The following is a 15,069-nucleotide window of genomic DNA, read 5'->3' as shown; positions in this document are numbered from 1 at the left end:
GCTATCGATCTCTTCGAGGTGTGCCTCGGGAGGTACGATTCGGGTGGCATTATTAATATCCTGTTTAAGCGTGTGTATCCAGTCCTCTATGTCGCTGATGGGTTGAACCTGGTTCTCACGTGATTTGCGGAACTGGGTCCAGTCTACCAACTTTAGCTCTTTTCCCGTGGGTTTACGTGGGCCACCTTGAACATGTACCTCGGTGATGTAGTGGTCGCTACCCAGGTCCTCTAGGGTAGTTTTCCAGGTGGCTGCTGAAGTGTTTCTCGTGAACGTCAGATCAGGCGTTGTGTCTTTACTGGAGCTAGTGCCCGCACGTGTGGGTGTGCTAGGGTTGGTGATGAGAGTTAATCCCTCTTGCTGCGAGTCAAACCAGAGGGCCCTACCTTTAGGAAACACATAAGAGTATCCCCAGGCAGTGTGTGGTGCGTTGAAGTCCCCCGCTATTAAGATGTGATTTTGGCCAGCGATGTTGAGGGCGCGTTTAAAGAGTGTGAGAAATCTGTGCTTCTTTTGTTTAGGGTTGCTGTATATGTTTAGTATAAAAAGACTTTCCTGTGTCTTGCGTTGCGGAACGAGTTCAATAAATATATTGTCTATATTGGTAATTTCCGTGTCGTGTTGCGTTAACGTAAGGTTTCGCCTAACTAGGGTGGTAAGGACAGTCGTCTCCCCGTTGGCATGTCCGATCGAGCGGTAGCCTGCCAATTTAGCGAGACAATGTGTCTCCTGCAATAAAATGATATCGGGCTTAACTTTCCCCTTAAGGTATTGGTTAAGATTTGCTTGCTTATTCGCGTAGCTTCTATAATTTCATTGCCAAATTGTGTAGGCGTGATTTCTAGCTATGATGAGATGCAGGGGGTCGGAATGTCGCCGGCTGTATCACACTGAATGCCGACGAGGAAGGTTGCTTTACATTCGCTGTGGGGTCCAGTCCGCTCGGTGGCAGAGGGGTGATTCTAGCCTCCACAGCAATGAGTCGCTGTTGTAGGTGTTCGTTTTGTTGCTGGGTAATTTTAGCTATAGTCTCCACGCGGTCAGTAAGGGCTGAGATCAGTCGGGATGCGTTGCTCATCCACTCATTTAATTCTTTGACTGATTGCTGAACTTCCTTCAGGACTTTATTCTCGGGCGTCACGCGTGCGGGTTTGTATTCATTGGCCTGGGTTTCGGCTCTGCGCTTGGGAGGTGGTGGTGTTGTACCTTCCTCCATTTTTTTCACTGGGTGTAACAGCTGAGAGCGGTGGTACTACTGGTGGAGCATGTTTTGTTTTTTATAGTGGTGTAACTCCTCCTTGAGGGTTCTGTTTTCCTCTCCTAAAGCTGTCATTTTCTGGTTACATTGGGCTAACATCTGCTTTAGCTGTGCTATTTCAGCCTCTAATTTATCAAGTTTGCCTTGAGAAGCGGCCTCCTCAGACCCCGAGCGCGCCCCCTTGACTACGTCTACCCAGCCCACCTTGAAGGTTGCGCCAGGTCCAGGTGTACGACTCCGAGATGTTGACTGCGACCGGGAGCGGGGCCGGGGGCGAGACCGCGACCGAGACCGCGACCGAGATCTCGACCAGGCTTTCTTTCCGGGCTTCCGGGTAGGGGTAGTGTCCCGCTGCTCGAGGCTGTTGTCGACAGGCGTTGGCTTCGTCGGGTAGTCTTCATATTGTTGCTGTTGTCGCTCCCATCGCCGGCGTTTCACCAGGTACGGCGTCTTGTAACGTGCCCTGCATGCCTTCTCGGCCGTCTGGTGGTCGCAGCCGCATAGTTGACAAGTGGGCTGGCATTGGTGCTCTTGCGGGGGGTTGGTCGTACCAAAGCCACGGCACACGTGGTCTTTCGGGTTTGGGCATACATCTGCGCGGTGCCCCAGGCGACCGCATTGGTAACATGTCTCTATCTGTTTGCGGTAAAGGGAGCACTTCAACATTGTCCCACCGTATCGAACGTATGTTGGCACGCGAAGACCAGCGAACAGTACGATCACCGTCGTTGTGTTGCTGAGGCGTCTTGCAGCGATGGCAGTAGGGTTCTTTGTTGTAATAACATTAGCTGTAATATCTCGGGCAGTATCTTCCAACGGGATATCACGTATCACGTCTTTTGACGTACCGTCTGGTGCTGCTTCATATGCGCTGGTATCGTACGTTTTGTTGCCGACCACAATGCGAGAGATTTTTTGGTATCTGTCAGCATGCGCCTCGATGGGTGTGCTCACAACGATGATATTTTGCTGGAAATTTGGGCATATTGTGTCCTCATCTTGGGCATCTCACGGAATTTCAGCGGCGTGGTAAATGCTAGTCGCCAGTCGGGCGGCTCCATGATCGGTGAGTCGAAGGCCGCCTTTAGGTCGGATGATGATCTTGTAGTCACCTCGGGGCAGTGGAGGCATCCGGCTTAATCTTGTTATTTGACTCAGGCATTGCTCACGCCGTTTTCTGCTGTTATTCCCTCGTTGAGAATCCGCACCGGGTTCTAGTGATTGCCCGCGGGTCGACTTCTTTGATCCTACGGTGCTCCATCCAGTACTTTCTTCGAATTCTTCACGAGAAATGAGTTCTCCCTCCACAGTGACCTCCATTTCTTCTCAAAAAGTCGGATGCGTCAAACGCGCCGACCGGCGTTTCTTGGTACCCGCAGAGCTAGGCCGGCCTAGGCAGCAGCGTCTCTGGCAGCTGCGCTGCCGGTGGCTTGGCAGGCGTTAGGCTTATCTCTCTCGCTAGCGTGGTTGACAAAAATGCGTTGGTAAAGGTGTCAAAATTCAAGTCCCCACCTGGAACTTGGCGCCGGGCGATTCCTGATGACAAGCTGAGTACGCGGGTACCAAAGTCTTGTGGGCTTCTAGGTGACTTCCACTGCAAAACATTCGTTGAAACCGGAGCCGACACGACGCGCGTCCACTCGCTCCGACGAGAGCAGCGTCTCCGTCATGTACAGGATAGAAAAATAAAGTTGAAAAAAGAAAAAGAAGTTATCTCTCATCTCGATGTGCCGAGCTCGTTCCAGGACCCGTAGTTTTGATGTCACTGTCCGAAGTGGAGAGCAGGGCGTGCGTTGGCGGCATTTAAAAGACACGATTCCAGGCTTTTGCATTCATCGGCTTGTTTGCTTAAAGAACAAAATGTAAACTTAATATAATGCTTTGCAGTACTTTTTATTGGATTGGTTTAAATAAGCTCATTCGGATAGACAAAACAACTCCGCAGTATAACCAGATCGACTAATGAGGCTTTCGAGGATGACCTAGAGCTAAAATTGTGTGGGTAAGTGTTGTTGCATTAGACGAAGTAGTTCATTAGTGCTTAGCAGTGTGTAAGTAACTTTGTTTTCTTCAGTCTTTACGCTCTCCCGTGGTAGAGTACCCAGTACTCTAGATCGTTTCCCTCCTTTTCTAAACACAGTGATATAGAAAAAAATGTGAGACTCAGCGCTCCCATAGTAGAGTACCAAGTACTCTAAATCGTTACCACTTTTAAGTGCGAAGCATTTCTTAGCGACCTTCGGCGACTTTGAGCTTATCTATCTATCTATCTATCTATCTATCTATCTATCTATCTATCTATCTATCTATCTATCTATCTATCTATCTATCTATCTATCTATCTATCTAGCCGCCTACGACTTTTAGCTCTCGTGGCCGTTTCGATAATGGTATCGATACCAAACTTGGTATGGCATAACATGATTGTATGAGGACATATTTGACTATTCATAACATGAAAATCACGACATGTATGTCATGAATGTCATGATTTATAATTTATGATCCTGCAACTCTTGCAGTGGTTTCATTCGCATGGCATGTTGCAAAACTGGTAGGGTATGACATGATTGCATGCCGAACACAAGCGACAAACATTAACATGAAAATTATGACATGCGTGTCATGTAACAACATGACTACATGCCACGCTCAGGATGCACTCGCGGCCGTTTCGCTAGCGTCACATATACCAAATTTGGTATTACAGTACGTGAATGAACGACGAAGGTATGATACTGGTCTAAACATGGTAAACATAAGATGCGTGTCATGTAACAACATGACTACATGCTACCCTCATGATGCGCTCGCGGCCGTTTCGCTAGCTTCACATGTACCAAACTCGGTATTACGTGACGCGAAAGGAAGACACAGGTAAATGACACAATCAAACACGAGGCCAGGATTCCGGCCCACGAGGGGCTAGTTCGTTAAACGTCCACCACGTGCCGCATGAAGTTGAACCCTCCCTCTCGTTCCCTCTTTTCTCCTCCAACCACGTCCCTGACGAGTTCCCTACGGAAGTGGCCTCGCTCTTCAACCTGTTTTGCCCTCCTCTCATTGCGGGAACCAAAGAATAGCGACCCGCTGTCAGTCATTCACGCCGTTTGAGAGCCGGCCTGTGTAGAATACGCGAACAGGACCGGCCATGAACAATTTTTCAGACTGAGGACTTCTTTTTTTCCTTGCCTTAGTTGAATTCGAGTCCTCACAGTTTTGATATAGTCATAGATAATTTATATACGAAGAAGCGACGACCAACTGCATTACATTCTTTAGTTTTTTTCTCGTCGTAGGTAATCTATTGTAATCATAATATCAGGTTCAATACTTAATTTGTGGCTAAGCCATATTACTTTCCGACCCAAACTTTCTGTAGGGCAGAACAAAGTTTTTAATCTTGTTTTTTAGCTACTAGGCCAAAAAACAAGAACAAACAAAAAACAAAGCACGCAAAAAATTAGGAAAGATGTCAGTAGAACGATTTTCACAGGAGAAGCATGTCCAGTATATTGGACACTGGGATTAATTTGTTGAACAAATAGGTACACACATTCTTCTATTCTCTTAGATAGAGCGCTGCTTTTGGCCCTGTTAGGTTAATAGTCTTATAAAACACAAGCGGGGTTTGTTTTGTCCCGAGAAAAAGTTGATCCTCTTCGCTGATCCTCTTCATGCTTCATGCTGTTGATAGATTCCCAGAATGCCCCAGTTTTATTTTTCTATGACTGGGCTTGAAGAGTGTCACGTCAAGCCACCTCTTGTTTTCTTTGTTTCTTTCTAAATTGAGCACGATGTGCACCAATTGCATCTTGATGTGAGTGTACTGGACATAGGTAATTCTCGCATTGCCAGCAAAGTTTTTATTAGAAAAACTACATTTTTTTGCAACAATGTATCGAAAAGACCTGACAGTACTCGTACAATTTAAATGATTTCAATGTTGCAAAGATATGTCCTGAGATACTTTTGTACACTTGACCGCATCATGCGCACGCAGTTTCGCGTAGATTACGCAATTACTTCTAGTGCCCGATAAATAGGTAGAGCTGAAGGGTGAGCTACACCTAAAAACATCTTACTCAACTCTTACAGAAGCTACCAAAGTGGTTTTAGTTCTGACTGTAGCTCTGCTTACTTTTAGTCATCACTTTTACCGTCATGTTTTTGTCAGCGACTAAGTATATGTACCACCCTGCTGAAACCACCAAATGGTGATCGCAATAACTGTAAATAAATAGTAATAATAAATAATGTGTTCAATACATTAGTCAAGGGGCAGGAAAGGAATGTGCTTGTTAACTATACATAGTAAACGCTCCGAGATTGTACTGTTCGGTTATCCTTCGCGGAAGCTCTTTCGCTTTCTTATTTCTTTGTAGCGCTTATTCTTTGCGTCAATGTGCGTAAGGAGCTACGTATAGTTCAATTGAGAAAAGAGCACCAGATGCTCGGGACGGATAGCACAGTTACAGTGTAAGCTCGAGGAGCGGCATTTGTAGACCTTTTTGTAATTTAGTGTTACCATCTCATTTTCTGGCATCTCATTGCAGGTGTCTTATTTTGTAAGGTACTCAGCATAGTTCCGTAAAATGTACTTCAAACAATGCCTGCTTCAAGGGACAGCGTGTGCCTGATTGTTTTTGCACTACTACCTGACAACATTTAATTAACGAGCTTCGCAACTTCTGATTATGCAGCATCGTGTGTTTAACAAAAGAGTTGCTACACCTAGAACTATTGTGTCTGTATGTTTTTGGCTCATTTCAATCGCCTTGATATATTACAAATAGTAAAAGATAAATTATTTATGTAACACTTCATCTGGCAAGATTTCATTGCGACATCTGAAAGGAAATTTCATAGCATTATTGCGCACACTGCAAGTGCTTTATGCAACAGATAGTCGAATGTGCAACGATCTCCGCATTGTTGATATATGTGTTGAAGGCCTGTGCAACAATAAAAGAGCTATCGAATGGGGTCCTTGGCGTACGCTGTAAGGGCTAACATGCTTAACTTAAAAGCAATTATAAACCCACACTGTTTATTTAGGTGTACATCTCCAGTACGTAGTGCTTCCTCTCGCCCCCGGATGTTGTCGGAATTCAGAGCTCGATTTTGCGATAGAAGAGTGAATGCACCATAATTATTGCCTATATTAGATTGGAAAATATTGATGATAATCCACCTTTTAACTCAATGGTCTCGCTGATGTATTTGTAAACATGACAACGGCAGGAACACTAATCATGCTGTAGCCAAAAAAAAGTGATGCAGAACATTTTTTATTAGTCTATAAAACAGGTATCTATTGATAATATTGCATTAGTTGCTAACGTGAGGTCATTACTGGCAGCATTATGCTTTGATTTTCCTTCCAGGAAGAAAGAAAACTTATGTTCACGTTTGGTGCCATCATATACAGTGTTACAGCTTCGATCCTCCCACAGTTTAGACAAGAGCGTAGGATGAAAATTTAGGTGAATTAGATGCTTGATACATGTAGCATTTTATTTTCAACGGCAGAGTGTTTAAGCTTCATTTCCAGCCTGGCCGACGGCCTCTCCGAACTTGGAACACATGTGTCAGCTAAGCGGAAACAAAGCATTGATATATATATATATATATATATATATATATATATATATATATATATATATATATATATATATATATATATATATATTGTAGAGACGAGAAATAAGAGACAACGCCTTTTCTGCAGGCCGGCTGTTCTTATTCTGCTTTCTCCTCCTCGTCTTCTCCGTCCCGCCACGTATGCGCCGAGCACGATCGCCGCTTTGTCATCATTACACTCGGCCACGCTGCAGCTGGTCTACTCCTGTAAGAAAAACACAAACCAATGTCACGTTTGCCGACGTATGCAGTTCTTCATCCGCGACACATGCACCGCAAAGTTATTCCGTTTTCTCTTGTCTCTGCGCGTATCAGAAGCTGTGGAACGTACTCGCCAAGTGTTATCTCCCAAGCGCTCAGAAATAATGTAAGGGCCGTCGTACTTTGGGTGCAGTTTGTTTGAAGACGATGGCGCACCTCGCTGTAGCCACACCTCATCACCTACACTGTATTTCGGCGCGGGACGGTGGCGTCGGTCGTAGTATCGCTTTTGTGCCTGTTGAGCATGCACAATCCTCCTACGCGCCTCCACACGGATATCGCGACAAAGTGTCTGGCGTGCAGCGGAACGCCCTACTTTAACGGGAGTGTCCAAACCGAACGTAGCATTCAGTTGCGGGAGCTGACCATAGACAATCTCGTAGGGGCAAATTCCTGTGGAGCTGTGTGCCGCCGTGTTCACTGCGTACGCAGCTGCTTGGAGATGATCATCCCAGTCGGCCTCACCTCGTTTGTGATTCTTACAGTACGGTGCGAGTCTAGCCTGGATAGTCTGGTTCGACCTTTCGGTCAGTCCGTTCGCCTGTGGATGGTATGCCGACGCGAAGTGATGGTCCACTCCAGCTTGTTGTAGGTAAGTGCGGAGCTCGCGACTGCGAAAGGTGGTCGACCGGTCGGAGATCAACTTGTTAGGAAGACCGTGTCGCCATTCGAAGCGATCTTTCAGGAATCGGATGACATGGCTAGCAGCAAGCGAAGGCACGGCCGCGACCTCTACGAACTTGGACAAGTAGTCCACAGCGAGTATAATGTAACGATTGCCCGCTGTCGTCATTGGAAGAGGCCCGATGTGATCTATGCCCAACGTGTGGAAAACTGTCTCTGGAGGCTTGATCGGCGTAAGAAGTCCATGTCGAGCTCCAGGACGTCGTTTGTGTTGCTGACAAATCTCGCAACTGGCAACGTATGAACGCACGCTTTTATCCATTTTCGGCCACCAAAAACGTTCTTGTGCCTTGCGTAAGGTGGCTCTGTAGCCAACATGGCCTCCCTCGGGAGTGTCATGGATGGCGCGTAGTACGCTCGATCTTAAGGTGTCAGGAATGACCAGGAGATGACACTCGGTGCTTTTATCGGCCCAGTGACGCCGATACAGCGTTCCATTACGTAAGACAAACTTGGCATTGCGTCCCGCATCGCCAATGGAGTCTATAACGGATGCGAGTCTTTCATCGGCTTGCTGAGCCTTGGTCACGTCCTGTTGAGAAAACAGGATCCAGGTTTCTCGATTTTGTGTGGAGAATTCCTCGATCGGATTTCGCGATAAAGCGTCCGCAAGCTGATTTTGTGCTCCAGCACGGTGACGGATGTCGTACGTATAGTCTTGGAGCCGAACAATCCATCGGGCAAACTTGTGCTTGAGGTGCTGCTTCTGGAACATCCACGCAATCGCGGAGTTGTCTGTTACTACCGTGAAGTGTCGGCCAAACAAGTAGTGGCGGAACTTTTCATCCACACTCCATACTACAGCCAAACACTCCAGTTCATTCGAATGATAATGCCGTTCTGCGTCCGATAGTTTACGACTGGCGTAGCAGATGACGTGCCCACGCCCACTCGAGTCACGTTGAAGTAAAACCGCCCCTAGGCCAATCTGACTCGCATCAGTATGGACTTCTGTCATCCAATCTTCATTAAAGTGGCAGAGCACCGGGCTATGTGTAAGCTGGTGTTTGAGGGTTTGGAAGGCGTTATCCTGCAAAGGACCCCACTGAAATTGGGCGTTTTTCTTCAGTAAGTCCGTGAGTGGAGCAGCAGTTGACGCAAAGCTCGGTACAAACTTGCGCAAGTATGACGCCATTCCTAGGAATACCTGGAGCTGTTTTATAGATGTTGGTGCAGGGTATTTGGCAACGGCGTCTATGCGTTCAGGCAAGGGTCGTACGCCATTATGAGATATCTGATAACCAAGATAAGATATTGTCGTCAACCCAAACTGGCACTTCTCGCGGTTAAGTCGAAAGCCGGTGTTGTGTAGCCTCTGCAGAACCGTGTCGAGATTTTGTAGATGTTGTTTTTCTGTTTCCCCGATGACTAGAACGTCATCGAGGTACACGACGCAGGCACGGTCTATCAGTGTGCCTAACACTGTGTTCATGGCACGCTGAAAGGTGCTTGGAGCAGTTCGCAGACCGAACGGCATCCGATTAAACTCGTACAAGCCAGATGGTGTTCGGAAGGCCGTCTTAAACTTATCTTCTTCAGCCACGTTGATCTGCCAATACCCTGCTTTTAAATCTAGCGACGAAAAGAACCTCGCTTTTCGTACGGCGTCAATAGCGTCGTCAATGCGTGGCAGCGGGTACGAGTCTGGTATGGTGTGCTTGTTCAGCTCTCGGTAGTCAACACAGAATCGGAGATTGCCGTCCTTTTTACGGACTAGGACAACAGGTGCTGCCCACGGGCTAGAAGATGGCCTGATTATGCTGGCGGCAAGCATTTCTTGCACCTGCTGGTCAATTAATATCCGCTCTCGTTCGGCATATCTACGTAACGGTATGGACACCGGCGGATGATTGTCGGTAGTAATATGGTGCACTAGCACGCTAGTTCCGGGAAGCTGATTAGTAGTATCAGCGAAGAGCGATGCGTGCCTCTCGAGTATTGCGGGAAGTGTAAGTGGCGTCGTCAGCTCACCTTGGGATTGCGCCGGAGGCACACTTGGAGCCACAGGATGGAGGTTGACGGTATTTCCTTCCACCGTGAGGCGCACTTCCCCGGAGAGCAGGTAGTCGGCCCCTAAAACCATGTCTGTGGGCAGGTCGTCGAAGACGGGCACCGAGGACAAAAACTTGCTGCCGGCCTCGGTGTTGAGTTGCAGGTTTAGGGCACCGACCGGTAGTACGTCGCCACCGAGACCCCGCAGTGGTGGCTCAGTCCAAGGCTGGAGAGGTTCGGAGGCGTGGCGGCGAAGCAACGCCGTACGTTGAGCTCCGGTATCAACGAGAGCTGTCAGTTCTCCGATGCCGTCGACGCGGACCTTGAGGGTTGGAAGTGGGCGTGATTGATATTGCATCGCTTGAGGTTGGCTCTGTGGGCAGCTTTTATACCCATGCCCGATGCGGCCACACGTATAGCATCCGCGTCTCGGTGAAGCTGACTCCTTTGGGCCAACTGCAGCCGCCCGGCGATGAGACGTGTCCTGCAACTCCATTGCCTGGCGTACGAAAGTGGAGATGTGGACTGGGTGGTTGTAGGCGGACAAGACGGCTGCGTGCGTCGAGTCATGGATCCCGTCGATGATGTACTGCCTGGCTGCGGAGGAGGTCCACTGTATATCGCAAGCTTGTAAAAGGTCCAGCTTGTCGTAGATGTAAGTCGCGACGTCCTCGGTTGCACCTTGCCGGCGTGACCGCATGGTCATGAAACGGTCGTCGTAAGCGCTCGGAAGCGGCGCAAACGCGGACATCAGGGCCGCGCTCCATGTTTGCCATGTAGCGTATGTACTGCCTTGGAAACGATGCCACGCTTGGGCAGATCCTCGCAAACGTCCTTCAGCGACCGACTTCTTAATCGTGTCGCTCCACGAGTATTTAAGGGCAACCGAGTTTATCACGCTTACCCAGTTGGTAGGGTCATCCTTGAATCCTTGAAAATATGGAATTTCGTTCTCGTTGAACGATCCAAAAGAGGCGCAGCCAAACCCGGATGTCTTGAGCTCTTGGGCGAACAGAGAGAAGCCTCGAGAAATGGCCTCGCTGCAGTCATGATGCGGTGCCGCCGTGGAGGCTTGGACGCCGTCCGTGATCGGTGGGGAGTTCGAGAGCACTCGTCCACTTCGAAGTGTAGTGGACGCAGGGATATCGGGGTCAGTAGTTCGCGACTGCGCCATTGTAGAGACGAGAAATAAGAGACAACGCCTTTTCTGCAGGCCGGCTGTTCTTATTCTGCTTTCTCCTCCTCGTCTTCTCCGTCCCGCCACGTATGCGCCGAGCACGATCGCCGCTTTGTCATCATTACAATATATATATAGGAAGAGGTAAAGCAAATGAAGGGAATTGGGGTAGGCCACTAGCGTCGTTGCTTCCACAGTCTTCTCGTGTGCGCCAGTAAAATCTGCTTTTTTTTTCTTTAGCTCAGCAATAACGATCGTTTATATATTAATGCTATACAATTCGCATTTCTTCGCACAGTGCTAAAGCGCCCGAAGTGGTCTAGTTTGTAAATGTTACAAAGGGAAGCGACAATAAAATGCATCATGGAACTAGAATAGCATTCTGTTGATAAGCCTGCCTTTTTTTTAAAACTGTTCACCGTATAGGTAGGTGAACACACTAAATACTCATATTAAAATGTTGATCACAGATGGTAGGGTTACATTCTTGGTGCTGAGGTGTACGTGACGAACTACTGGAGCAACAGCCGAGTTTTAGTGCCGAAAAGCAACACAGTAACACAATATTTGCCTACGGCATTTTTTTTTCAATTATGGTATACAACAGAATAAATCACTCCTAACATTTTTTTTCAGTTAGCTTGCCCTTAATAATGCATCTCAGCAAACTGGTTTTACATTTATCAACGAAAAAGTTCACTCTTTACACTTTTGTGACGCCCCTTCGAGAGATACAAACTGACAAAAATATTACCCAGCGTTGTGCATTTGATAGCTCTTGTTTTCTTTCCGTTTTTTGCCTTAGTTTTTGTTATTATAAGCATGCGTCACCATGGGTAGAAAACGACCACTGTACAGTGTGGTGGTGGTAGTGGTTCATGTGGAAAAGGAAGAAGGCACCTAATTTCTTCTGTCTGCCTACAGGCGACACGGCGCAGTGCCTTTGGGTGGGGTGGAGGGGGATGAAAGAGGATAGGAGAAATAGTGGTGGAGTGTAGAGAGGGATGTCCGGGCCGCTTCAGCGCGAGCAGCAGGCCGTCGGCAAGGGCAAGGGCAGCATGGCTCCTGGGATCAGTGGTAGGCGGCAATTCCTGACTCCTCCACGAACTCCGTTAGGCTGCGGAGTGCTGCGGGATGTGGATGAGACGGGAACAGCAGGTTTTCGAGGGTGGAGACGGGCAGACCCTGTCTCCTGTAGGCCGCGTAGGCCCTCAAGCGTTCCTGTGCTAAGCCAGGGCAGGCACAGACGAGGTGTTCGATGGTCTCTGGGTCTCCGCAACGACTGCAGGCCGGGGAGGGGCAGAGTCCCTTGGTGTGGCGGCGGGCCGCCATCCACACGCAGCCAGTCCGCAGTCGCAACAGGGAGGCCCGTTCTCTCCTGGTGGGACCCGTCTGTGGGAGAGGCTTTGGTCCTCGCCCGCTGGCCACCCTCGGGTCTGGGTGAACTGTGATGAGGAGCCTCTTGAGACGGGCCTGTGAATAGTCCCTGGCCGCCACGGCACAGGAGTAGGGAGTGCTAGGCTGGTGGGCAGCCTTGGCGAGGGTGTCCGCCTTCTCGTTTCCGGCGATGCCCACGTGGGAGGGCAGCCAGTGGAAGGAGACGGACACCCCGGCGTCGGTGAGGGCGCGAACCTTGGCTCTCAGGAGGCAGGCCGTCAGTCCGGCACGGCGGGAGTTGGCCAGGGTCTGCAGGGCCGCCTTGCTGTCGCATAGAACCGCGGCCGGCTCAAGGGGGATGTCCTCAGCCAGCAGGTCTACCACGAGATGCAGTCCAGCCAGTTCCGCAGCTGTGGAGCTCGCCGGGAAGGGAAGCCTGCACTGCCGGCTGTTGGTTCTGGACGGGATTACGCATGCGGCCGCTGCAGTCCCGTCTGGCATCACAGATCCGTCCGTGAACACCTGCAGCCGTCCCTCCAGTTGTTCCTGCAGCTTGCAGAAGGCCGCCTGTTGCAGTGCGGCCGCAGGCGTTCGTCGCTTGGTTGCCCCTTCCAAGCAGAGGTGGACCTCTGGTGGCTGGTGGTGAGGCGGTGGAGATGCAACCGGAACTGGCGGATCTGGGACCATTTGGTGGTACAGCAGGCAGAGGCCTCCCATCCGTGATCCGGGCTGGCTGCGGAGACGCTCCAGGAGGGCCCTGCCGTCGGTGGCGCGGTGAAGGTGGTCAATGTGGCCCAGCGCTCGTTGCAGCATACGTAACGACAGGGGCCACTCTCCTGCCTCTGCGAGAGTTGCTGCCACCGGCGAGCTTTTGGGAAGCCCCAGTATGGCCCTCAGTGCACCTCTGTGGAGTCCCTCCAGCAGGCGTCTCCTGGCCGGTGTCAGGCTCACCAGCGGGAAGGCGTACAGGAGGACCGAGGATGCCGCAGCCTGGTTGAGCCGGAGGGCCCACTTGGTGGAGCAGCCGCGGCCACGCAGCTGCAGCCTGCTGATAGCGCCCTGGACGCGCCGCACCTTGGTGGCAGCAGCCTTGGCAGCCGGGATCCAGGTGAGTCGGTGGTCGATGGTGAGCCCCAGGTACTTCACCACCAACCTCCAAGGCAGGCTGCGATTGCCAATCCTCAGCCGTCTCACGTGGGTGCGTGCTGCCGCCAGCGGGTGAATCAGCAGGGCCTCGGTCTTTGTGGCAGAGACCTTAAGCCCGATGCCTCCGAGGTAGGTTATCACTGCATCGAGGACCGCCTGCAGTGATCTCCTGATGGCCGGGATGGACCGCCTTGGTCCCCGGACCCAGAGTGCCACGTCATCTGCGTAGACAGAGCAGCGGGCCGGGAACCTGGTGTCGGTTGGGAGGGATGCCGGAAGTCTGCTAATGCCATGTTGAAGAGGAAGGGGCTCAGTACTGAACCCTGTGGGACACCAGCAGTGATGACCCTGGGTTGGCTGGTAGCCCCTCCAACACGGACGCGGAAGGTCCTCCCGGACAGGAAGGCGGTCACGAAGCCTCGGAGGCTACCGCTGATGCCGAGGCGGTCCAGGGCCACCTCGACCGCCACGTGTGGGAGTCCGTCGAAGGCGCTCTCCACGTCTAGCAGCAGCAGCATGGCCACGTCCCCGCTGCTCCTGGCGTCCTCGAGGGTAGCGACGACGTCCGAGATGGAATCTGCCGTGCACCGGTGTCGCCTGAAGCCCGTCTGCTGCTCCGGGAAGAAGCCCAGGTGGTCGGCAATCCACTCCAGTCTCTCCAGAGCCACCCTCTCCATCACCTTACAGGGCGCGGAGGTGAGAGAGACTGGCCGGTATGAGGAGAGAGCCGTGGCCCTCCTCCGGGGCTTGAGGATTGGCGCCACCACTGCAGTTCGCCAGGACTCTGGTAGGACTCCGGTGCACCAGGCGTCGTTGTAGTACGCCAGGAGTCGTTGACGGCCACCTCCATCCAGGTTGCGGAGCATTTGGAAGGTGACGCCGTCGGCCCCTGGAGCACTTCGGCGCTTGGTCCTCTCGAGGGCTGCCACCAGCTCGTGCATCGCTATGGGCTCTTCGCACACCTCCCGCACCTGCGCGGAGACCCATCTGGGATGATGACAGGAGGTGGGGCAAGGGAGGGCAGCAGGTGGTGGTGCAGCAGGCAGTGGGGCTCTGTCTCTGGCAGCTAACTGGTCAGCCAGCCGCTCTGCCAGGTTCACAGCCGTGATCGACAGGTTAACCGCCAGGAACTGTGCCTGGTTCAAGGCCCGGGGCACCATCAGAAGGCACTTCAGCAGGCGCCAGGCCTTGGTCCCATCACGTGAGCTGTCGATCGAGACGCACACGCCCTGCCAGCCCTGGTTCCGGCGCCTGCGTGCGTGGCGTCTGCAGACGGCATCAATTCGCCGGAAGACCGTCCAGAGCTCCGGTTTGCCCTTGTTCAGGGCTTGCCGCTCTGCACGTCGCCGTGCCGCCCTCAGAGCCAGGTGCCGGAAGTCTGGGACGGGCTGTCCCTGCTGTACCTTGGCAGTGACTGTCGCTGCCCTCGCACTGTGGGCCACCAGTTGCAACAGGTCCCCGCTGCCTGTGTCCTGCTTCAGTAGTCGCCGGTAGGCCTGCCAATCCACCACACGGTACTCGCGGTCCCGTG

This window comes from Rhipicephalus microplus, chromosome 1, assembly GCF_043290135.1.
Source record: "Rhipicephalus microplus isolate Deutch F79 chromosome 1, USDA_Rmic, whole genome shotgun sequence".
In the NCBI taxonomy this organism is placed as follows: Eukaryota; Metazoa; Arthropoda; class Arachnida; order Ixodida; family Ixodidae; genus Rhipicephalus; species Rhipicephalus microplus.
The sequence above is the reverse complement of the archived record's forward strand: the minus strand, read 5'-3'. Positions refer to the sequence as shown.